Consider the following 24,824-nt stretch of genomic DNA (forward strand, 5'->3'; position numbering starts at 1 on the left):
ATAAGGTTGTTAAGAAGGCATATGGTGTCTTGGCGTTTATTGGTAGGGGGATTGAATTTAGGAGTCGTAGCGTTATGTTGCAACTGTACACAACTCTGGTGCGGCCGCACTTGGAGTACTGTGTGCAGTTCTGGTCCCCACATTACAGGAAAGATGTGGAGGCTTTGGAGAGGGTGCAGAGGAGGTTTACCAGGATGTTGCCTGGTATGGAGGGGAGATCCTATGAGGAGAGGCTGAGGGATTTGGGATTGTTTTCGCTGGAAAGGCGGCGGCTAAGAGGGGATCTTATTGAAACATATAAGATGATTAGAGGTTTAGATAGGGTGGATAGTGATAGCCTTTTTCCTCTGATGGAGAAATCCAGCACGAGGGGGCATGGCTTTAAATTGAGGGGGGGTAGTTATAGAACCGATGTCAGGGGTAGGTTCTTTACCCAGAGGGTGGTGAGGGATTGGAATGCCCTGCCAGCATCAGTTGTAAATGCGCCTAGTTTGGGGGCGTTTAAGAGATCCGTAGATAGGTTCATGGACGAAAAGAAATTGGTTTAGGTTGGAGGGTCACAGTTTTTTTTTTAACTGGTCGGTGCAACATCGTGGGCCGAAGGGCCTGTTCTGCGCTGTAATGTTCTATGTTCTATGTATTTAATTTTACATCGTCCCAGTTAGGGGCATTGACATTCACCAATACTCCAGGGAAGTGTGCCACTAACTCTCGTATAACGTCCACCAAGATCTGAAATTATGCTCAAGGGAGAAGAACTGTATTCCTTTGTTAATCAGATTGCTGTCCCTCTAGTTTTACCAATGAAACACCTGGCTAACCCATGCTTTACATACAAAACAAAAATGCTGGAAAATCTCAGGAGGTCTGACAGCATCTGTGGAGAGAAGAGAGCTAATGTTTCAAGTCTGGATGACTGTCAGAGCTTTACAGAATCTGGTGCGATCATTAGCATGAAGGTGTGGCCCCAGAAAGAATGTGATAGTGTTAAAGTCAAGATGTGAAAACACTTAGGAAAGTTTCACTGAGCCATTCACCGTGCCCCCCCCCCCTCCCCTCCCCTCCCCTCCCCTCCTCACAGTACATGCAACTAGTCTGATTGAGAGCCCTGTGCCAGGCATACATATAAGGTGGCTTTACAAATTAATGGAAAAGAAAACGAGGATCTGTTACACAATGAGAATGGCCAAAAACAAGAAAGTCTTGGTTACTGTCAACATAAGAAATCCCTCGATCCCAAACCTAATCACTACACCCCCAAGCCACTAGAACAAAAATCAAATGGTCTGGTAAACAAACTCACCATAAACAAGCACGCACCAGGTATTTCCTCTTACATAGCACCTTTACGCCACTGAAAAGTTGTTTGTTATAACCACATGCTAAGAGTTCTAATACATTTCGACAATCAAATACTTGTTTAGTTCTAAGCCTCTTAAGTGGCGAATATGGGTGTGTAAGCACATGAACCCAAACACCCCAAAAACCTATTCACCTCATGGCTACTACAGTAACTCAACTAACATTTCAGCTTTGCCAAAATGTATTGGGCCACAACTGAAAGACATCAAGAGGTCCTCACAGGAAAAGGATTACAATGCACTGAATTGCTATGAAGATATACATCCTAAGTGTCTGATGCTGTCATTACGCATCACCGGAGGACTGTCGGAGATCCATGTTCAACAGGTCCTCCACCTTTAGTGACCAAGTGTAAACAGTGGCCAGGTATTGAAAGGCATAATTTCCAGTCATTACTCGCATAAAATCTATCAAGGTGTCAGTTACCCAGTCAGGAATTAAACATGCACCACTGCAGGAAAGGATTTGCATCGCCCCAAGTGAACTTCCCCGTTCAGTGTGATGCAAAGACAGGCAGGGTAATTGGCCTGAAGCGGACTCCTTTCTTGTACAACATGGATTTGATGTTAAATACTACTCGTAAATACTACTCGTCTCCTTGCCAGATTTGTCCCGTACATGCTAATTGGGTGGCCTTGGTAAGTGACATTGTGGTGCTCCCACACTGACCAAAGAACAAGTTCCTTCTCTTTAGCATGGTGGAATCATACTGTAATGGCTCACGGGGGGGGGTTTGGCCTTGGGTCCCCTCTGGTAGACTAACAACGCGCAAGTTTTGTCGTCTAGACTGGTTTTCCAGGTCATTGACTATGTCCTGCAACGAACATTCAATTTGCCAGTCAGCTTGGACTCCACATCCTGTTGCTGTGGTCCAAGTGGACCATCTCGATGTTAGGAACATAGAAATTAGAAGTAGGTAAATTCAACCCTTCAAATCAGATCAGGGCGGAACTGTCCTTGGGTCTCAAATCCATCTCCCCACACCCTTTTTTAAAAAAATTAGAAATCTATTTCTTTCCTGATCCCACCACTCTAGGGCAGTAAGTTCCATAAAGTCACCACTCTCTGCAAGTAGTAGTTCCTTCTCATCTCAGTTTTAAAATCTATATTCTGATCACTCCCAATGGCCATTAAGTACAAAATAAAGTAATAGTGTGGATTTGCAGCGATGCAGATTGTTCTTTGAAATTTTCTTTAATTAGAACACTTGTGTCTTCCCTTATGTTAGAGGCCTGCCTCAAACACTTCTTGCTTCTCTTATCTAACTTCCTCTGAAATTATATTTAGTGTGGTCCTCACTTGTATTAGCAATCTGACATGTGTCATATGCATCCCATTTCTACTCCATCTTTTCCTCGTCATCCAGGAAGCTATAGCTTGGCTTGCTTTCCTTTCTTCCACACACGACCAGGGATTGAACTTTGTACTCAAAGCAGCATTTTGTTCCATTACAACTTTGCCTTATAATCTTCGATTCCAATTTAACTGGGCCAAATCGATTCTCACCCCACCGCCAGTGCTTGTCTCCCAACCTAAATTGCTCTTTTTTCTTGCTTATAGCTAACCTAAATATCATGATCACTTTCTCCTGAATGTTCCCCTATTCACTTTTGACCCACTTCATTCCCCAAACCAGATTCAGCAATACCCACTTCCTCATTGGGTCAGGAACAATCCTCCCCCACCCCCCCACAAATATCATCTTTTACTCCATTACTATCCCAGTCTACCTCTGGGTAATTCAAGATCATTATTTTTGCACATCCAATTTCCTTGCAAGTTAGTTCTTCATCTTTCCCACTCTGGAAGACAATAGAATACACTCAGTAGCATAATGGTAGTAAATAGATTACGTTCTTTACCGCCCTAGGATATCTTCTCTGACCACCACGACCACAAATCCTCTTCTTTCTTGAACACCTTTGCATCCAGCAGAATATTTAGTACCCAGGTCTCTGGTATCACACATCCCATGGCTGTTTGCATCTACAAACTCACCTTTATTTGCCATACTTTGCACATCTATGTAAAGCTTACTATGCATGTATAATTTCTTACTTATGCCATCCATTTCTCCCAATTATTTACACTTCATTTACCCTCTGTCAGTTAGTGAATCCTATGAAGTTAGTTTAAATCTTGCCCGACAGCACTCTGGAAACCAACCCCCAAGGACATTGGTCCCACCTCTGTTCAGATTCCAGTTCCCTCTGGAAATCCGTCTCGAATTTAAAGCCCATCTTCCCTCCAGGCTCCAGTTCATGGTGGTTATGCTCAGAAAACTGGGTTTTAGCTAAAACGCCCCAATTTGCAAGCCTCAGGGCAGAACAAAAGACCGGTCGACATACACCCCAACCCCACTATTACGCGATATAATCCTTACATTATTTTACACACTCGACAGACTCTGAACAGAAGTATTTACTTGGGGCCTCAAAGCTCTTTCCAGCTGCTGGCGAACACGAGGGTCGGTCCAAGCCATGAACTGACACCCAGTCAGCAGGTTAGCCTCCCCCTCCCGGAGCATGGGGTATTTATTTGAGCCACAGTTGCTGTGCTACCCTGCCCCAGAGCGGGGTATTTCACTTACGAGGGATATTTTAGGGGAGGGCTTGCGGCCTCCTCCTCGCCTCAGTTTGGCGCCTTTTCCAGCCTCATGTGGCCCCTCCGCCAGGGGCACGTGACCCCGTGACGCGCACGGCTCTGCACCCATTGTGACGCAGAGATGTGGTGGAACCCGGGGACGCAGCTAGACCTCCGCCCCGCCCCAGTGCTCAGCTGTAACCACCGCAGCAATTCCCAGGCAAACTGCCTGTCCCAGTGCTCAGCTGTAACCACTGCAGCAACTCCCGGGGCTGCCTGTCCCAGTGCTCAGCTGTAACCACCGCAGCAACTCCCGGGGCTGCCTGTCCCAGTGCTCAGCTGTAACCACCGCAGCAACTACCGGGCAAACTACCTGTCCCAGTGCTCAGCTGCAACCACTGTAGCAACTCCCGGGGCTGCCTGCCCCAGTGCTCAGCTGTAGCCACCGCAGCAACTACCGGGCAAACTACCTGTCCCAGTGCTCAGCTGCAACCACTGCAGCAACTACCGGGGTTGCATCAGTGAAGCTACTAGTTAACCCTTTGCGTACATCAGAGGGAAGTCAACCTCTCCCTCCCCCCCATCCGAAATAAAAACCACGCACTTGAGGACCCAAAGTAAATAGCACTAACTTTCAGTAATTAAAGAGAATGGTATTCCATCTGCTCACTTAGAGGGCATTGGTGATCTCCAAATTGATGCAAACGTTGTTGAAAAAGAAAGTTACACATACTTTACGCAAGTAATCTCAAACCCTAGCATACTTAACTACCAGACCAATCTGTAACACAAAAGCAAACCAAAAAATGCCGGAGGGAGTCAAGTTTCCACTAAGTCAATACCTGATTTTCACAGTAACTTCATTGCAGTGTTAATATAAGCCTACTTGTAACACTAATAAATACACTTTTAACTTTGATTTGTTTTACGTAAGCATTTCACACCAAAATAAACGGCCGTAGAAAACACTCCCAAACAGCAACCGAGATCAATCAAGTAATTTACGGGGGGGGGGGGGGTCTGCAAAACAGGCAGGATCAATATTCTCTCAAAAGGTAACAAATACATTATTGTTGTTGTTTCTATGAAACTCCCAATGACATACGCACTAAACAACCTGGTCCATAACTTACCTTCGCTTCGCTAACCTGTACAACAGTTTAAACCCACATTTTTCTCCTCTTATAAACAACCAATCAATACAGGCAGTGCCTGGATACTCTCACCTTTAAGTACAGGCTGAAAACAAACTACACATTTCCGCTGGGTCCTAAACTTCTCCAAGCCCTGAGGCCAAAGCCCGAGTTCTTGGTCTAAATATTTACTTTAAAAGGAGCAGGTTTTTTTTGCCAGCTAATCGACTGTTTTCTTAACAGCGGTATTTGCATATTCTTAGCACTAGATGGCCCCCTAATAGTATAACAATTATACCCAAAGGTTTTTTGATCGTGACAAAGTATTCTAGGGTTCTGGAAATATAAAAATAAGCAGCTAGTTATTACCATACCAATTTGAGTGTTTATTGGTAGGTAACATTATTTAACCGATTTACATAGATTACAACATAAACGGTTGTTACTGAAAGAACTTGCATTTATAAAATGTCTTTCACAACCTCAGGGCATGCCACTGTGCTGCAAAAGAAAGCTTGAAACTCCTATAGGTGCTAATTTAGAAATTTTAGCACATGAAAAGGCTACGTTACCAAACGCGCTTTTCCAAGAGGTCCATTTGAATGTAACGTTTATCAATCTCTCACATTAACCAAACAGATTACAAATAAAAACAGATGGAAGTCCTTGATTCGATCTAGGCAACTTTCAATCACCCACAATTAGCAGTTATTAATCCCTCACAACAGTCAGACCAAGAGGCTTCAAATACAGGAGGGCAAGCTTTTAATCTCCCACACAAGGTAGAGAAAAAGAATTTGAATTAAAAACAGAAAATTCTGGAAAAGTTCAGCATCTGTGGAGAAACAGAGTCGAGTCGAATATGACATTTTGTTGGAATATGTATTTTAATTTTGCTCTTATAAAAAGCATTTGAACATGATAATGCAAAGTACAAACTAGTGCAGGGCAGCACAGTGGTTAACACTGCTGCCTCATAGCGCCAGGGACCCAGGTTTGATTCCTGGCTTGGGTCACTGTGTGGAGTCTGCACATTCTAAAGTAAAGTTTATTTATTAGTCGCAAGTAAGGCTTACATTAACACTGCAATGAAGTTACTGTGAAATTCCCCTAGTCGCCACAGTCAGGCGCCTGTTCGGGTCGATGCACCTAAGCAGCACGACTGGGAGGAAACCGGAGCACCCAGGGGAAATCCATGCAGATATGGGGAGAACATGCAAACTCCACACAGACAGTGACCCAACCCAGGAATCGAACCCAGGTTCCTGGCGCTGTGAAGCAGCAGTGCTAACCACTATGTTACCGTGCTGCCCCATGTCTGTGTGGTTTTCCTCCGGGTGCTCCGGTTTCCTCCCACAGTCCAAAAGATGTGCTGATTGGATGTATTGGCCATGCTAAATTCTCCCTCAGTGTACCCGAACAGGTGCCGGAGTGTAGTGACTAGGAGATTTTCACAGTAACTTCATTGCAGTATTAATGTAAGCCTACATGTGACACTAATAAAGAAACTTTAAAAAAAGTTGAGGCAGCATAAGTAGTTCCAGATGTCAACGATTGTCCCAGTAGAACTGGGTAATATTGGTTGGAATTCAATGCCCTGCCTGGAAGGGCAGCTTTTATTCAAGTGGGAGTGTGGCAGGTGGGGGACCTCACCACATTCCTGGCTTTGCCTCAATTGACTCACCTGATGAAGGAGCAGCACACCGAAAGCTCATGATTCCAAATAAACCTGTTGGATTTTAACCTGGTGTTGTGAGACTTCTTACTGTGCCCACCCCAGACCAACACCGGTATCTCCACATCTTGCCTCAATTAAGTCTGGGGCCGGAAGGCCTCATTCTGCCACCAATGTTATTCACCAGATTTACTGGTATCCTAAGATTAGGTATCAATGAGGAAAGGACTTTATGGAAATCACACACTTTCATTTTTAAAAATGAGTGCTACAATTTCAAACGTACCAAATCTCATCTCAACATTAATTCAGAAACAGGTCAATGTTTAACCTTTCCATATTATTATAACAATCGGTAAGTGTTTGATTGAGAGAAAAGGAAATGCAAAGGAAGTGTTATGTGCAGGTGAAATCTTAACTTTTTAAAAATATGATTTATTATTGTCACATGTATTGGGATACAGTGAAAAGTACAGTTTTGTGTGCGCTATACAGACAAAGCATAACATTCATAGAGTACGTAGGGGAGAAGGAAAGGAGAGGATGCAGAATATAATATTACAGCCATAGCTAGGTGTAGAGAAAGATCAGCTTAGTTTATAAATGAAGTGAAAAGAATTCACTACACAACAATCATTTTGAGTTTTATTTCAGGGTAATGTGAGCCAGTTTCTTTGCTGATAAATTTATTGCACCTTAAACACAGGGTTTTATTATGCTGTAATAATTCTGTTTTTAAATGGGCCTAAAAATGACCCATCTTCGTTGTTGCATTAATAACCTTGTCAAGATAAATTACACTTTTCTACATTGTGTTTCATATTGGAATGAATTTGTACAAAAACAAACTTGCATTGATTGACTAAGTGTAAGATGGCATTTATTACAGTCCAGGGCACAATACAGAGGAGAAATTGTCCCTAAGCAATAGCAGAAGAGTGAAGAGAGCATCTCTGAAAAAGTAAAGATTTTGGTGAGAGTTTGAATGGAAGGAGGAGAGATGTGAAGTTAAAGTACTTGAGGCAGACGTTCACAGAGCTGATGGAAGGGAGGGTTGCACAACAGGTCAGAGTTAAAGAGCCGCAGGTGGCAACATTTGGCTGGAGAGGTTAGCTGCAGCATGGTCTTGGAGGCATTTTTAAATGAGATTAATTTTGAATTCAATATGTTCATGGGTAGGGAGATGAAAGTGATCCTTGAGGACAGGAGTGAGGTGAGGGGCAGGTGGTGATGCGCGACAATCAAGCACGTGGAACAAAGTTTCAGCTATTGAAGGCTTTTATTAGCAAACAATGGAACTAACTAACACGAGTACACCAGTTCAGACTGGAGGGGTCCCGCCGGAGCAGAGGGTCTTATACCTCTCCCCAGGAGGCGGGGCCCGACCGGGATGTGCCACAACAACATCTACCACAGGTAAACACCCTAACCCAACAACATTATACAACCCCCACAGTGGCAACCCCCTAACCCAACAGTAACATAGGAATAACCCACAGTGGTAACCAACGATGGTTCACCACATTCACCCCTCCTTTAAAAACAAAGGCCGGCGGGGTGCGAAAACAGGTCACATATGTACAAAATTCACAAGTCCAGACGGTCTGGAGGACCGCACCGTCGCTGTGATCTCCTCAACACCGGTTGCGACACCGGAGCAGGTGCTTGCGGTGGCGTTCTCTCCAAAACAGCGTCCGGCTGTCCCCTCGAGGACTCCCGGGCCGGTTGACCCTGGTGAGGCGATGGTGCAGGGGATCCTGGAACCTTCTATGGTGGCGCTGATCTCCGAGTCTCAGGCAAGCTGTACATGGGAGTATAACTGTTATGCACTGGTCCCGGTGCTGACCGCGCCACGTCTGGGGAAGAAATAAGTGATAGGGGATTCGTGACAGGGGGTATGGGAGCGACAGGAGTTGCTACGTCCCCTGCGGGCGCCAGGTCTCGGATGGAGACTGTGTCCTCTCGCCCGTCAGGATATGCCACATAGGCATACTGAGGGTTGGTGTGGAGGAGTTGGACCGGTTCGACCAAGGGGTCGGACCTGCGGGCCCTCACATGTCGCCGCAGAAGGACGGGTCCTGGGTACGTCAACCAGGCTGGTAAGGAGATCCCCGAGGACGACTTCCGAGGGAATGAGAACATCCTCTCGTGGGGAGTAACATTGGTTGCCGTACACAGGAGGGAGCGGATGGAATGAAGCGCATTTGGAAGGACCTCCTGCCAACGGGAGACTGGAAGGCCCCTGGATTTCAGCGCCAGTAGGACAGCCTTCCAGACTGTAGCATTCTCCCTCTCCACCTGTCCGTTACCCCTAGGGTTGTAGCTCGTGGTTCTACTAGAGGCAATCCCGTATGAGAGCAGGAATTGCCTCAAGTCGTTACTCATGAACGACGAGCCCCTGTCGCTATGTATGTAGCAGGGGTACCCGAACAGGGTAAAAAGATCACTGAATGCCTTAATCACTGTGGCAGTCGACGTGTCCGCACAGGGGACAACAAACGGGAACCGGGAGTACTCATCTATTATATTGAGAAAATAGACATTCCGGTCCGTTGAGGGAAGGGGGCCCTTAAAATCCACACTCAGCCTCTCGAAGGGGCGAGTGGCCTTGACCAATTGTGCCCGGTCCGGTCGATAAAAGTGCGGTTTGCATTCCGCGCAAATCCGACAGCTTCTCGTCACTGACCTGACATCCTCCACCGAGTAGGGCAGGTTGCGGGCTTTTACGAAGTGGTAGAGTCGGGTGACTCCAGGATGGCACAGGTCATTGTGGAGGGCCTTCAAGCGGTCCTCCTGCATGATGGCGCATGTTCCGCGCGAAAGGGCATCCGAGGGCTCATTGAGCTTCCCTGGACGATACATAATATCGTAATTATAGGTGGAGAGCTCAATTCTCCACCGCAAGATCTTATCGTTCTTGATCTTGCCCCTCTGCGTGTTACTGAACATAAACGCCACGGATCGTTGATCCGTGATCAGGGTGAACCGCTTCCCCGCCAGGTAATGGCGCCAGTGTCTGACGGCCTCCACAATGGCCTGAGCCTCCTTCTCCACCGCTGAGTGCCGAATTTCGGGGCCTTGAAGGGTGCGGGAAAAGAACGCGACGGGCCTGCCTGCCTGGTTTAGTGTGGCGGTAGGGCGAAATCAGATGCATCACTTTCCACCTGGAAAGGGATGGATTCATCCACCGCGTGCATCGTGGCTTTCGCAATGTCGCTTTTCAAAGCCTTGAAGGCCAATTGGGCCTCCGGCGTGAGTGGGAAGGTCGTGGACTTGATGAGCGGACGAGCTTTGTCCACGTAGTTGGGGACCCACTGCGCATAATACGAAAAGAAGCCGAGGCATCTCCTCAGTGCTTTTGTGCTAGCGGGCAAGGGAAGTTCAGTAAGGGGGCGCATACGGTCTGGATCAGGGCCAATGACCCCGTTTTCCACCACGTATCCAAGGATAGCTAACCTGCGCGTACGGAATACGCACTTCTCCCTGTTATAGGTCAGATTCAGGCGAGATGCAGTGCGCAGAAAGTGTTGGAGATTCGTGTCATGGTCCTGCTGGTCATGGCCGCAGATGGTGACGTTATCCAGGTACGGGAAGGTAGCCCGCAACCCGTTCTGGTCCACCATTCGGTCCATAGCACGCTGGAAAACCGAGACCCCATTGGTGACACCAAATGGAACCCTGAGAAAATGGTATAGACGACCATCCGCCTCAAAAGCCGTGTATTGTCGGTCCTCTGGGCGGATGGGGAGTTGATGGTAGGCGGACTTAAGGTCTATGGTAGAGAACACCCGGTACTGCGCAATCTGATTGACCATATCAGAAATGCGCGGGAGAGGATACGCATCCAGCTGCGTATAACGGTTAATGGTCTGACTGTAGTCGATGACCATCCAAGGTTTGTTCCCGCTTTTAACCACCACGACCTGCGCTCTCCACGGACTAGCACTGGCCTGTATGATCCCTTCCTTGAGGAGCCGCTGAACCTCAGATCTGATAAAGATCCGGTCTTCAGCGCTGTAACGCCTACTCTTAGTAGCGATGGGCTTGCAGCCTGGTACCAGATTCTTAAATAAAGAAGGTGTGGTGATTTTTAGTGTGGAAAGATTGCATGCGGGGCACTTTGGGCAATTTGGAGGCTGCGGCTGATTCCCTACTGCCAGTGAAGGGAATGGCCCACCGTACTGTAGGATCACACTCTTCATGTGGACCATAAAATTTAGTCCGAGGAGAATTGGCGCACAAAGGTGCGGTAACACAAGGAGCCTGTATTGCTCGTAAATTGTGCCCTGTACCTCTAGGGTTACCATACACCGTCCTTGGATCGGTACAGACCGGGACCGTGATGCCATGGAAATTGTCTGTTTGGCAGGTAGAACCCAGAGTCCACACCTTTTTGCAGTGTCAGGGTGAATAAAACTCTCGGTGCTCCCACTGTCAAACAGACAATACACAGTACGACCATTTACCTTGATGTTCATCATGGAATTATCAAGCCTGTGGTGCTTTGTCTGGTCCAGAGAGATCGACGCCACCGTTGGCCCCTGGGCGTCACTGCATGCAGCCGAGGTTGATGCTGAGGACCCCTGCTGGTCGCTCCTAGTCGTCGTTGACCATGATGGCCGCCCCCATGAATCGCACGTGGGTGAGGGCGCCAAACGTAGCGACTCCTGGTGGTCTTCCTCCTCCTCCGTCAGCCACGATGGCGCCATCCTGGATTCGCACGTGGTCGGACCTCGTGGGTACTGCGACGCCGAAGGAGATTGTCTCCGCTCTGGAGGGTCACAGGCTGCACTGCCGTTTTTGGGCTTCGACCTGCAAACTTTAGCATAGTGGCCCTTTTTACCACACTGGCTGCAGATTGCCGTTTTTGCAGGACACTGTTGCCGTGAATGCTTGGCCCCGCCGCAAAAATAGCATCGCTGGCCGCCTGGAGCTGCCGGCGTCGTCGGATCGATATGGGAGCGCGAGCCCGTGGGGCGAGGAGGGATTTGTGCTTGCTCTTGCCACGTTGTCTCCACGTGGTCTTCGGGGTACAGAGCCAAGCTTTTCGACGCTGCTTCCAGCATCTCAGCCATCTCCATCGCTTGGGTCAAGTTGAGGTTCCCTTTCTCTAGTAACTTAAGCCGGATGTACGAGGACCCTACCCCTGCTACGAACGCATCTCGGGCGAGGTCGTACATATATTGCTCTGCTGACACATCTTTACAATCGCAACCCCTGGCAAGCTGCAAGAGCTCATTGGCGTAGTCCTCCATGGTTTCGCCCGACTGCCGACGTCGTGTAGCGAGGAGGTAACGAGCGTGTATCTCGTTGGGTGGTCTCGTGTATCGTTTCTTCAAGAGCTCGATGGCCCTCGGGTAAGTGGTGGCCGCACGAATCACAAGATAAATCGTGTCGCTTACCCTCGCGTGGAGGACCTGGAGTTTGTCATTGTCTGTAGTAACAGCTACAGAGGCTGCCAGGTAGTCTTCGAAACACTTCCACCAGTGGTCGAAGGTGTTAGCGGCACCGACCGCACGTGGGTCCAGCGCCAGACGTTCTGGTTTTAATATTTGTTCCATACTCCCTTTTTACTGTTGAGAGTTTTATGTTTGCTAATAAAATTGATGCGCGACAATCAAGCACGTGGAACAAGGCTTCAGCTATTGAAGGCTTTTATTAGCAAACAATGGAACTAACTAACACGAGTACACCAGTTCAGACTGGAGGGGTCCCGCCGGAGCAGAGGGTCTTATACCTCTCCCCAGGAGGCGGGGCCCGACCGGGATATGCCACAACAACATCTACCACAGGTAAACACCCTAACCCAACAACATTATACAACCCCCACAGTGGCAACCCCCTAACCCAACAGTAACATAGGAATAACCCACAGTGGTAACCAACGATGGTTCACCACAGGTGGAGAGGAGAATGCAATGTTATCTGACACGGAATGAATCCAGAGACCAGAATTAGAGGAATGGAGATAGCTTAGTGGGTTGTGGGGCTGGAGAAGATTACAAAGTTTGCTGGGGATGGGGGGGGGAGAGTGTGGGTATGTGGAGGGCCGTGGATGACATTTTGAAAACATGGGGGAGAATTCTAAAATCAAGATGTTGCTTAACAGGAAAATACTGCAGATGTTGGAAATGTTTCACCGAATCAGAGAATTGTTACAGTGCAGAAGGAAGCCATTCAGTCCACTGTGTCTGCATCAGCTCTCCAAATGAACAGTTCACCTAGTGCCATTCCCCTGCCTTCTTCCTGTATAGTAAGAAGTCTCACGACACCAGATTAAAGTCCAACAGGTTTATTTGGCAGCACTAGCTTTCGGAGTCTCAGGCTCCTTCATCAGGTGAGTTCTTCCTGTATTCCTTTTATTGTCCATCCCTAATTGCCTTTGAGGAATAAGTGGTGAGCTGCCTTCTTAAACTGCTTCAGCCCATGTGGTGTGTAGGTACAACCACAGTGCAATTAGGGAGGGAGTTCCAGGATATTGACTCCGTGACAGTAAAGGAATGGCAAACAAAAACAGAAAATGTTCAAAAAGCTCAGCAGGTCTGGCAGTACCTTTGAAGAGAAAAGCAGGGTTAATATTTCAAATCCATATGACTCTTTTTCAGAGAAAAAGCAATATAGTTCCAAATCAGGATGGTGTGTGGCCTCTTTTTAGGTCAAACCAAATAAACAAACTCAAATTAAGTCAGGACAAAGTAAAAGGGGCAGCTCCCCAAAAAGGAGGGGAACAGCCCGAACAGAAATCAAAGTACAAAGGAAACTTAAAAACATCAAATTAAAATGTGATTATTAGGGTCGATAACGCACCCCAACCCCTGCGGTGCCCAGCGGGCCCGGAAGGTGTCAACCGCGCCCGTGGACACCGCATGCTCCCTCTCCAGGGACAGCTGGCCGCGAACGTAGTCGCGGTAGAGGGGCAGACAATCAGGATGGACGGCCCCCTCGATCGCCCGCTGCCTGGACCGGTAAATGGCGCGTTTCGCCAGGCCCAGGAGCAGGTTCACGAGGAGGTCGCCATCCCGACCCTCCCCTCTCCGCACCGGGTGTCCGTAGATCAGGAGCGTGGGACTGAAGTGCAAGCAAAACATCAATAAAAGGTTTTTTAGGAAAACATAAAGGGAGTGCAGCCTAAGACACACAACATAGACATGGTCCACGGACTCCACAAGGCCACAGAAAGGGCAGTCTTCGGAGCCCGTGAACCACTGAATCCTACGGTTGTGCAGAACTGCTGCATGCATCACCCTCCACCCCAGGTCCCCGACGTAATTGGGGGAGATCCCTCCGTAGAGGGACCTCCAGCAGGGACCTCCGCCGCCCAGCGGCAACAAGGCCCGCCAAGGTGTATCCGGGCGACAGGCGAGGAGGCGGTAGTGGAAGGTGTGCACAGGAAACGCCTCCGTGCGGTAGAAAAAGGCATGGAGGACATTTCCGCGAGGCGGCTCAGGCTGTGGGGCACCTCACCCAGGGAGGGGGGCTGAGGCTTTGGGCCAATGTGGAATTCCGTCCGAACAGGGGAACGCTCGGGCGGGATCCCACCGCACGTCTGCGCCGTCTCGAGTTTGCATGCAGTTCCGGGGCCGAGCACGACCGTCCTAAGGTCTAGGATGGCTTTGGCCGCATGCCGGACGGTCGTCCCCGCGCGCTCAGCCAGCACGCGGGGACTCATCCAGCCCGCCCCTCCGCCATCGAGCACGTCCCCGATTCTGGTCACCCCGGCGTCCACAGCCCTCCTCTCCGCCAGCCACCTGAAGTCATACGGCTGGAGGAGCGGATTCCTGAGCAGCGGCTCTCGCATGAGAGCCGCTACTCCTGACGGGGGAGAGCTGCGTCACGAGGTGACCTTGTTCCAGACAGTGAGGAGGTCCTGGTAAAAGACGGGCAACTCCTGCAGGGCGGTCGAAGCACGCCCCAGTTCGATATGCAGGAGCTGCACGTCATAATTCAGGCCGTGCCACTGGCGGAAGAAATACGTCACCATGGCACACCACTGTGGAGGGGGCTCAACGTAAAGGTACCTCTGCAGGGCCTGGAGGCGGAAGGTCGCTATCTGAGTGCGGAGGCACACCAGACCTTGTCCGCCCTCCTCAAGCGGGAGATGCAGAACCGCAGCAGGGACCCAGTGCAGTCGATTGTGCCAGAAGAACCGCAGGAGGGTTCTCTGGATATCGGCGACAAAGCCAGGGGGAGGGGTCAAAGGGACCAGCCGGTACCACAGCATGGAGGCGACCAGCTGGTTTATGACGCGAACTCGTGCCCCGTAGGACAGCACTCGGAGCAGTCCTGTCCAGCGATTCAGGCGGGCGGAGACTTTGGCCTCCAGCTCCCGCCAGTTCGCCGGCCAGGATTCCTCGGCTGGGCAGAGATGGGCCCCAAGTAGAGGAGGTTGGTCCTGCTCCAGGTGAAAGGCCTGAGCTCCTCCGGAAGGGGGTCCGTCTCCCAAGGACCGACAAGGAGTCCGGAGCACTTGGCCCAGTTGATCCTGGCGGAGGACGCTGCGGAGTACACCGCCTGGCATTCTCGCATCCTCTGTAGGTCAGCCGGGTCCGTGAACATGAGGAGCACGTCATCGGGGTAAGCTGACAGGACCACCCCTACGTCCGGTCCACGCAGGGCCAAACCTGACAACCTCCTCCGCAAGAGGCGCAGGAATGGCTCCACGCATACGGAATACAGTTGACCGGACAAGGGGCAGCCCTGCCATACTCCTCTCCCAAAGCGAAGGGGCGCCGTCAGGGACCCGTTAACCTTAATCAAACACTCTGCGGCAGAGTACAGTAATCGGATCCGGGCGACAAAATGCGTCCCGAACCCGAGATGGTGTGTGGCTTGAAGAGGAAATTGCAGGTGTTGATGTTGAAGGACAACAATGGGTTAATTATTCCTTGTTTTAGTTTCTGCTGGAGTTACAAATTTAGATGGGACCAGACAATCACAAAGCTCAATTGAGACGAAAGGTGCAATAAACATATGTGTCCTACAACTACAATGGGGGAAGAGATAAGGACTTGATGACCTAAAGAACCAAACAATGGAAGGGGATCAGCTCCAGTGCTGTGTAAATACAAGAAGCAAAGGCATGAAAGACTGGCATTCTTAGGGTCAATTATCAGCAGAAGTAGACGACGTGTCTTTCACAGAAAGCCCTTTCTCTTATAAAGGGATTTTATGGATGAGATCATAAATTATAAATTACCAATCCGAACAAAAGTTTGGCCTCATACCAAATTTGGGAAATATGTTGACCAGATCAGCAACAGAAATGGTATAATTGTGAACAGAAATTGTGGGACCCCACAGTCAAAAACGTCTGTAGAGTCTGGTCAATTCCACCTACAACTCCATTGCAAGAAGTCTCACAACACCAGATTAAAGTCCAACAGGGTTATTTGGTAGCATAAGCTTCTGCTCCTTCATCAGGTAAGTGGGAGTTGGGTTCACAAACACAGCATATATAGACACAAACTCAATTACAAGATAATGGATGGAATGCGAGTAACAGGTAATCAACTCTTTACAGGTACAGACAATGCAAGTGGAGAGAGATTTAATCATAAGTTAAAGAGGTGTGAATTAGCCAGGACAGTTAGTGAGATTTTGCAAGCCCAGGCAAGGCGTGGGGGTTCTGGATGGTGTGACATGAACCCAAGATCCCGGTTGAGGCCGTCCTCATGTGTGCGGAACTTGGCTGTCAGTTTCTGCTCGGCAATTCTGCGTTGTTGTGTGTCTTGAAGGCCGCCTTAGAGAACGCTTACCCAAAGGTCAGAGGCTGAATGCTCTTGACTGCTGAAGCGTTCTCTGACAGGAAGGGAGCACTCCTGCCTGGTGATTGTCGAGCGGTGTCCATTCATCCATTGTTGTAGCGTCTGCATGGTCTCACCAATGTACCATGCCTCAGGACATCCTTTCCTGCAGTGTGTCAGGTATGGTGTGGATAGATAGATAGATATGTATGATGTGTCAGGTAGACAATGTTACTCCGAGTCACAGGAGTATGTACCATGTACCTGGTGGATGGTGTTCTTATCTTGTAATTGAGTTTGTGTCTATATATGCTGTGTTTGTGAACCCAACTCCCACTTACCTGATGAAGAAGCAGCGCTCCGAAAGATCATGTTACCAAATAAACCTGTTGGACTTTAACCTGGTGTTGTGAGGCTTCTTAATGTGCCTACCCCAGTCCAACGCCGGCATCTCTACATCATGGCTACAACTCCATTGGAAGACAAACTGAAGGGTGATTGTAAATGTTAAGTTAGGATATAAAGATTATGCATTAACTCAGGAACAGGGTGGGGGTTTAGCCTCTAATGGGACATGATTCTGGTAACATAACTGAAATTGTAATTGCATTTTGTGTTTGCTGAGTGCAGACCTTCTCGATAGTTCGATAAAGCGATTGTGAGTTATCAGAAGAAGCTTGACATGTTGGTCATTCTGTTCAAGCCATAGACACGGGAATCTGGTGTTATGAATTTGAGTGTTGGGAGGGACTCTGAGGGAAAAAGGAGATTGCCCTACACGGATCCCATGTATCTGCTGCACTTGATCTTTTAAGAGGTAGAGGTCATGGATTTGGAAGGTATTGTCGAAGGAGTTTTGGTGAGTTGCTGTGGTGCATCATCTGGATGGCAGCATTTGGAAAACTGCGCCCAGTTCTGGTCGCCACACTACCAGAAGGACGTGGAGGCTTTAGAGAGAGTGCAGAGGAGGTTTACCAGGATGTTGCCTGGTATGGAAGGGCTTAGTTATGAGGAGAGATTGGGTAAACAGGGGTTGTCCTCACTGGAAAGACGGAGGATGACGGGTGACCTGATAGAGGTGTATAAAATTATGAAAGGCATAGATAGGGTGAACGGTGGGAAGCTTTTTCCCAGGTCGGTGGTGACGTTCACGAGGAGTTATAGGTTCAAGGTGAGGGGGGGGGAGGTTTAACACGGATATCAGAAGGACGTATTTTACACAGAGGGTGGTGGGGGCCTGGAATGCGCTGCCGGGCAAGGTGGTGGAGGCGGACACACTGGGAACGTTTAAGACTTATCGAGATAGCCATAGGAACGGAGTGGGAATGGAGGGATACAAAAGAATGGTCTAGTTTGGACCAGGGAGCGGCGCGGGCTTGGAGGGCCGAAGGGCCTGTTCCTGTGCTGTATTGTTCTTTGTTTCGTTCACACATTGCTGCCACTATGCATCAGTGGTGGAGGGGAATGGATGTTGGAGGTAGTGGGTGGGGTGCCAATCAAGTGAGCTGCTTTGTCCTGGATGGCATTGAGCTTCTCGAGTGTTGAAGCTGCACCCGTCCAGGCTAGCGGAGATTAAAGTTAAAATTAAAGTTTATTTATTCGTCACAAGTAAGGCTTACATTAAACCTGCAATGAAGTTACTGTGAAATTCCCCTAGTCACCACACTCTGGCTGTGCGTTTGTAGTGAATATTAGTGGGCGGCACGGTAGCACAGTGGGGGCGGCACAGTAGCACAGTGGTTAGCACTGCTGCTTCACAGCTCCAGGGTCCTGGGTTCGATTCCAAGCCCGGGTCACTGTCTGTGTGGAGTTTGCACATTCTCCTCGTGTCTGCGTGGGTTTCCTCCGGGTGCTCCGGTTTCCTCCCACAGTCCAAAGATGTGCGGGTTAGGTTGATTGGCCAGGTTAAAAATTGCCCCTTAGAGTCCTGGGATGCGTAGGTTAGAGGGATTAGTGGGTAAATATGTGGGGATAGGGCCTGGGTGGGATTGTAGTCGGTGCAGACTCGATGGGCCGAATGGCCTCCTTCTGCACTGTAGGGTTTCTATGATTTCTATGATTTCTATGATAGCCCAGCTCCAGAAATGGAGGCAGAGAGGTTGCGGAAGAGAAGGGTCAGAGATGGTGGCAATTGGAAACAAAGTCAATTAAATTTTCCAGTTCATGGAGAGAGAGCAGGTGAGACACCAATATAATCATCAGTGTACCAGAAAAAGAGAAAAGAAGGGTGCCTGAGTAGGACTGGAATAATGAATGTTCCAAATATCCCACAAAAAAGTAGGCATGAGTGGGACCATGAGAGTACTCATAGCAAAACCTTTTATTTGGAGGAGTGGGGGGTGATCTATAATTGCTACCTGAATATAACATAATGTGAATGTTAGTGTTCAATTGCCTGAGGCTGAAGCTGCTTCTCTGGTTCAACTTTAATTGGGACACTGCAGTCATTGAGCTTCCCCTGTGGTTACACATAAACCTGGCTTTCTATGATCCTGTAACTGGGGAATATTGGAACTTGTAGACAAACTGCTAGGTATATCGACCACACAGAATGTAACCTAAACCTATAATTCTCTGTATGTAACAGAGAATTTTATTTACTTACAATAACACAAAATATTCTGGTAAAATTGCACGAAAGAATTTGGTTTTGGTTCTCAGTTGTTTATAGAATTGCTGATCTGGCAACAAACATTTCTGTGGTTCAGGTTTGTGCATCTTCTTGCTGAATGGAGTTTTTTTCTGCTGATTATATAAATTCTTTAGGATTGTCTTTGCTGTTCCGCGTTTTGTGGTTAGGTTTGCTCACGCAAATACTGAGGGCAGAATTTTCTGATTTTTTGACAAAGTGTCATCTTGGGCAGGAAAAGCAGAGAGTAGCCCGTCGGCATCGTGGTTGACTGCTGCGCCTTCCACAGCCTGGCCCTTCAACAGGACAAGTAGCTGCTTGAAGAGAAGATGGATGAGCGGCACAACTCCTCTGATGACCAAGGCTGATTCTAAAAATCTCTCAAATAACCCATTCAGACATCAGTAAACACTGTGAGTGAACCAATCTCAGTAAAACTCTGACTCTCACACAAGGGATTCCAGTCTTCACCTTCGAAGATCTCGACTTGGAATTCTCTACAAAAGTAACTTGTAGAATTGCTGGGCGATTCTCCCAGCCCACTGCCCATTTGGAATGTTGTGAGCAGTTTTGGGCCCCATACCTAAGGAAGGATGTGCTGGCTTTAAAGGGGGTCCAGAGGAGTTTCACTAGAATGATCCCAGGACTGAAGGGTTTGTCATATGAGGAGTGGTTGAGGAATCTGGGTCTCTACTCGATGGAGTTTAGAAGGATGAGGGGGGATCTAATTGAAACTTACAGAATAATGAGAGGCCTAGATAGAGTGGACGTAGAGAGGATGTTTTCACTAGTGGGGGACTCTAAAACCTGAGGGTACAACCTCCGAATGAAGGGACGTTCCTTTAAAACTGAGGTCAGGAGGAATTTCTTCAGCCAGAGACTGGTGAATCTGTGGAATTCATTGTCACGGAGTGTTGTGGAGGTCAGGTCATTGAGTGTCTTTAAGACAGAGATAGATAGGTTCTTGATCAATAAGGGGATCAAGGGTTACAGGGAGAAGGCAGGAGAATGGGGATGAGAATCATATCAGCCATGATTGAATGGTGGAGCAGACTCGATGGGCCGAATGACCTAATTCGGCTCCGCTATCTTATGGGCTTATGATCTTACTGTGCTGCTTGAGTAGTGCAGCGGGCCGGGACACATCAGCAGCGGCTGTTTCACAGGATTCTCATTGGGTGTCACGGCCTCCACGCGTTTCCCAAGGTATGTTTTCCGACATAATCAGCTCCACACCGGAAATCACGCAGGGCTGATTATCATATGGAAATGTTGCGGAAATTAACATTTACATATGATTAGTGGGCTTGGGATGGAATTCTCCGGGCCCACTCGCGTCTCCCCCCCTGCTGGGAGTGGTTTCCCTCCAGCAGCGTTTGCAACAGATCCCCACTAATGGGGAACAGGCGTTCAACCCTGCTGGGAGGAAGAGATGTCATTGAGACCCCTTCGGGAGTTTGGATGTAAGAGGGGATGCCCCTTGGGCAGTGCCAGCCTGGCATCATGGCACTGCCCAAGGGGCAAACTGGCATGCCCACTGAGCACTGGGTAATGCCAAGAAGGCAGAGCCAGAGGGGGTGGGGCCTATTGCGGCCGGGGCATTTTGGGAGACGATCAGTATGGGGGAGGGGTAACTCACTGCAGCTGCAAAAGGATCGGTGAGGGAAGGAGGGTGTGAGGGTGATCAGGGCTGGCTATCCAGGTGGGGGGGTGGGGCAGGGCTGTGGGGAGGGGAGTTGGGTCTGTCAGGGGAGAGATTGGGGCTGGCGTGACATAGGGGCTGACCCGGAAAGGTTTGGGAGGTGATGATCAGGCGTGGGTGGGTCGGAAGGCCAGCGATGGGGGGGTTTAGAGCTGGCCAATGGTCGGGCTGGCCAGCAATCTGGAGGCCGGCAATGGCGGAACACTGTACATGTGCTAATCTCCACGCTGACAGATCAGCACATGCGCAGTGGCCCGCTCAGCACTATGCTGCCAGCCTCTTGGACAGGAATAGGCCCCACCATTTACTTTCCAGAGGGAATCCCGCTAGGTAACTCTGTGATGCACAGAGTGCTGGAGAATCACTCTGGTAAGTACACTTTAAAAACAACGAGATGTACTCCCATTTTCCCGCACATTGGGAAGTTAGAATTTGTTTGGGAGAATCCCGGCCAGGGTTTCAGTCTCATCTCCTGAGATGCCATTCCCCTGGATTCCAAAGTCTGTTCTCCAGCATCAATTTATAAGCATAACTTTAGCTCTTCGGGCACTCTGAGCAGGTTATTACTGTTCCAAAGGGGTACATTCACCCCTCTAGCTCACAGCATAGCGTCACCAACATCCTGCTGTCTCACATGTACAAAACTCCTCAGGCATGCTGGGCATTGTAGTTTCCAGCTTCTGCTCTCGACGAGGTAAATTTGGATCACATTACAGAGTGCTGATGTAAACGGCAGCCAAAACAGATTCAGGGAGGGAAGACCCTGCCTGAGTTCCTTGCGGAAGTGAGAGCTCTTAAGACTTCCAGGAAGTATTTGACAAATTTTCCATGAAAGGTTTTACTTGAGATCAAAGTTATGAGCATTTAGGGTTCAGTTAGAAGTTAGCAATTGAATACAACAGGTATATGTTTGAGGAGTTACATTGGAACTAATTTTGGTGCCAGTGCAATGCCACGTACGTAGGCCTTGCATCCAAGTGATTGCTGATTGAATCAAACTATGTTCCTTCAGTTATTCATCTTAGACAGAGTTTCGACTGCATTCAACCAGCCTGTGCTTACAAAATCCAAAACAAAATTTCTACTTTTAGCTGTGATTCTGAAATTGGGCAGCACTTGATGAACAATCCTGAGTGTGCTAATAGCTACACTAACAACCAATTTAAGATAATCAGTTGAGCTCCTAACACCGCTCATTTATGTTGGCTGGAAGTGACATACATTCACACGCAGCAACCCATTCTCTGCAAACAAAAAGGGTATGTTCGAGCTTTGCACCTTCTTTGAATATCCCAGGAGCTCAGGCAGAATAGAGTCTCCATGGCAAAGCCTTGACCAACGAGACTCAACTTGCCAACCAATCAACATCCATTCTTCCTGTAATATAAATTGTTTGGAATTTGGCATTCTTGCGTTTGTCCTGATGAATGCAAGATACAAAGCTTTGGCAGCATGACTCTCTTTTCATTAATATTCAATATATTGTCTCCTAAATGAAGCACCTTATGATGTTTTATTATGTGTGTGAGTCCCCCCCCCTACTAAATTTCTCCCTCCTTAAATTGGTATTCAAGTTTTTAAAAAAATAATCTCCTCTCTTAAGGCACACCTTAAATTCTACCCCTTTGGCAAGTCTTTTGGTCTCCTGTCCTAATTCCTCTTTATGCAGCTTGGTATCAAATTTTAGCTAGTAACACTCCTGTGAAGCATCTTAATTGTACTTATTTAATGGTGCTATATAAATGTAAGTTCTGGTTATTGTTAAAGATATGGTGCAGGTTATTATAGTTGGTTAACGTCCACAAATGTCTGAAGCCAGCCACATTCGTCCTCAAGTAACCACTTTTTAAAAATTCATTCGTGGGATACGGGTGTCACTGGCTGGCCAATATTTATTGCCCTTGAGAAGGTGGTGGTGAGCCACCTTGAATAGCTGCAGTCCATGTGCTGTGGGTTGACCCACAATGCCATTATGGAGGGAATTCCAGGATTTTGCCCCAGCGACTGCGAAGGAATAACCTACGTTGATGCCAGGTGGTCCATTGAGACTTTGTAGCAATTGATACAACTGAGTGGCTTACTAGGCCATTTCAGAAGGCAGTTGAGAGTCAACCACTTTGCTGTAGCTCTGGAGTCACATGTAGGCCAGACCAGGTAAGGATGGCAGATTTCCTTCCCTAAAGGACAATAGTGAACCAGATGTTTTTCAGACAATCGACAATGGTTTCATGGTCAACAGTAGATTCTTAATTCCAGATTTTTTAAATCGAATTCAATTCCACCATCTGCCATGGCGGGATTCAAAACAGAGTCCCCAGAACATTAGATGAGTTTCTGGATTAATAGTCGAGCGATAATACTGCTAGGCCATTGCCTTCCCTTAGCTTTCATTGAAGAACCATAATAAATAAAGATTTATGTTCTATTATGCCTTTCATATCTTCAGGATATCCAAAAACACTTCATAGCCAATGAAGTACTTTTGAAATGTAAGCTTTGTTAGGGAAACACAACAGCTAATTTGTATGCAGCAAAATACCAAATTAGCTTGTTTATTTATATTGCTTGAAAGATAACAACATAAGAAATAGGAGCAGGAGTATGCATTTGGCCTCTAGAGCCTGCTCCACCATTCAATAACTTAATGGCTGATCTGATTGTGGCTTTAACTCCATTTTCTTGCCAGTTTCCACCGCCCTCTCATCACCTTTGACTTCCTTGTTAATCAAGAATTTGCTTAACTCAGCCTTAAATATTTTCAATGATCCAGCCTCTACTGCTCTCAGGGATAGAGAATTCCAAAGATTAACAACCCTTTGAAAGAAGAAATTCCTTCTCCTCTCCATCTAAAGTGGGAGACCTCTTACTTTGAAACTGAGTTCCCTAGTTCTAGACTTCCCCATGAATGTAAACATTCTCAGCTTCTACCCTGTCAAGACCTTTAGAGTCTTATGTGCTACAATAAGATTACTTCCCATTCTTCTGAACTCCAGTGAACGTAGGCCCAATGTGCTCAAACTTTCTTCATAAAGCTACTTCTGCATCCCAGCAATCAACCTAGTGAACCTTCTCTGAACTGCCTCCAGTGCAAGCATGTCCATTACTCCTAAAGGAGACCAAAACTGTACTCGAAGCATGTTCATACAAATGTCCAATATAGTTGTAGGATGTCCTTAATTTATACTCCATCCATGAACATTCCATTTGCCTCCCTAAATATTAGCTATACCTGAATGCTAGTCTTTTGTGATCCATGTGTGAGGACACCCTGATTCCACTTTATCGCAAACTCTTTTCTTCCTACCAGACAGTCTCACATTTTCCAACATTGTAATCCAATTTTTTGCCCTCTCACTCATTTTTTAAACATTTATCCTTTGATGGGATGCGCATGTCGCTGGCAAGGCATTTGTTGCCTATCCCTAAATTGCCCTTGAACTGAATGGCTTGCTTGGTCATTTCACAAGGTAATTGAGAGTCAACCACATTGCTGTGGGTCTGGAGTCAGAGGTAGGCCAAATCAGATAAGAATAGCAATTTCCTTTCCATTAGTGAACCAGAGTTTTTTTTATAACAATTGATGATAATTTCATAGTCACTATTACTGTCTAGCTGTCAATTCCAGATTTTATGGATTGAATTTAAATTCCACCAGTTGCCTTGGTGAGATTTAAACCCATTCCCCCAGAGTATGAGGCTTGTTCTCTGGATTGCCAGACCAGTGACATTGCCATGGTGCCACCATCTACTTCCCCGTCCCTCTAATCTGACTATATCCCTTTGCAGACTTTGCTCTCTTCAATTTGATTTTTCACCTGGCTTTGTATCATCAGCAAATTTGGCTACAATACAGTTGGTCCTTTCATTCAAGTCATTAATATAGTTTGTAAACAGATGTGGCCCCAGCACTGATTCCTGCAGCACCACACTAATTATGGTTTGCCAACCTGAAAATTACTCTCTTATCCTGACTCTGTTTTCTAACAAATTGCCAATT

At 47.7% G+C, this 24,824-nt stretch overlaps 1 protein-coding gene across 4 annotated transcripts in view; it reads right to left on the reverse strand.

Moving 5' to 3' along the window:
- ddx4 (DEAD (Asp-Glu-Ala-Asp) box polypeptide 4) overlaps window positions 1–24,824 on the reverse strand; it is a 99,399-nt gene that overhangs the window by 70,271 nt on the left and 4,304 nt on the right. Inside the window, exon 1 of one of the 4 annotated variants that reach the window (XM_078219072.1) lies at window positions 5,172–5,345. The exons of 1 other annotated variant lie outside the window; for it this stretch is intronic. The gene's annotated coding sequence lies outside the window, so the exon portion shown is untranslated. Of the gene's footprint in view, window positions 1–4,318; window positions 4,445–5,078; window positions 5,346–24,824 lie in introns of those variants that run through there. 2 more of the 4 variants (XM_078219065.1, XM_078219080.1) reach the window with 2 other exon arrangements.

Source organism: Mustelus asterias, chromosome 1, assembly GCF_964213995.1.
Source record: "Mustelus asterias chromosome 1, sMusAst1.hap1.1, whole genome shotgun sequence".
NCBI classification, from domain to species: domain Eukaryota; kingdom Metazoa; phylum Chordata; class Chondrichthyes; order Carcharhiniformes; family Triakidae; genus Mustelus; species Mustelus asterias.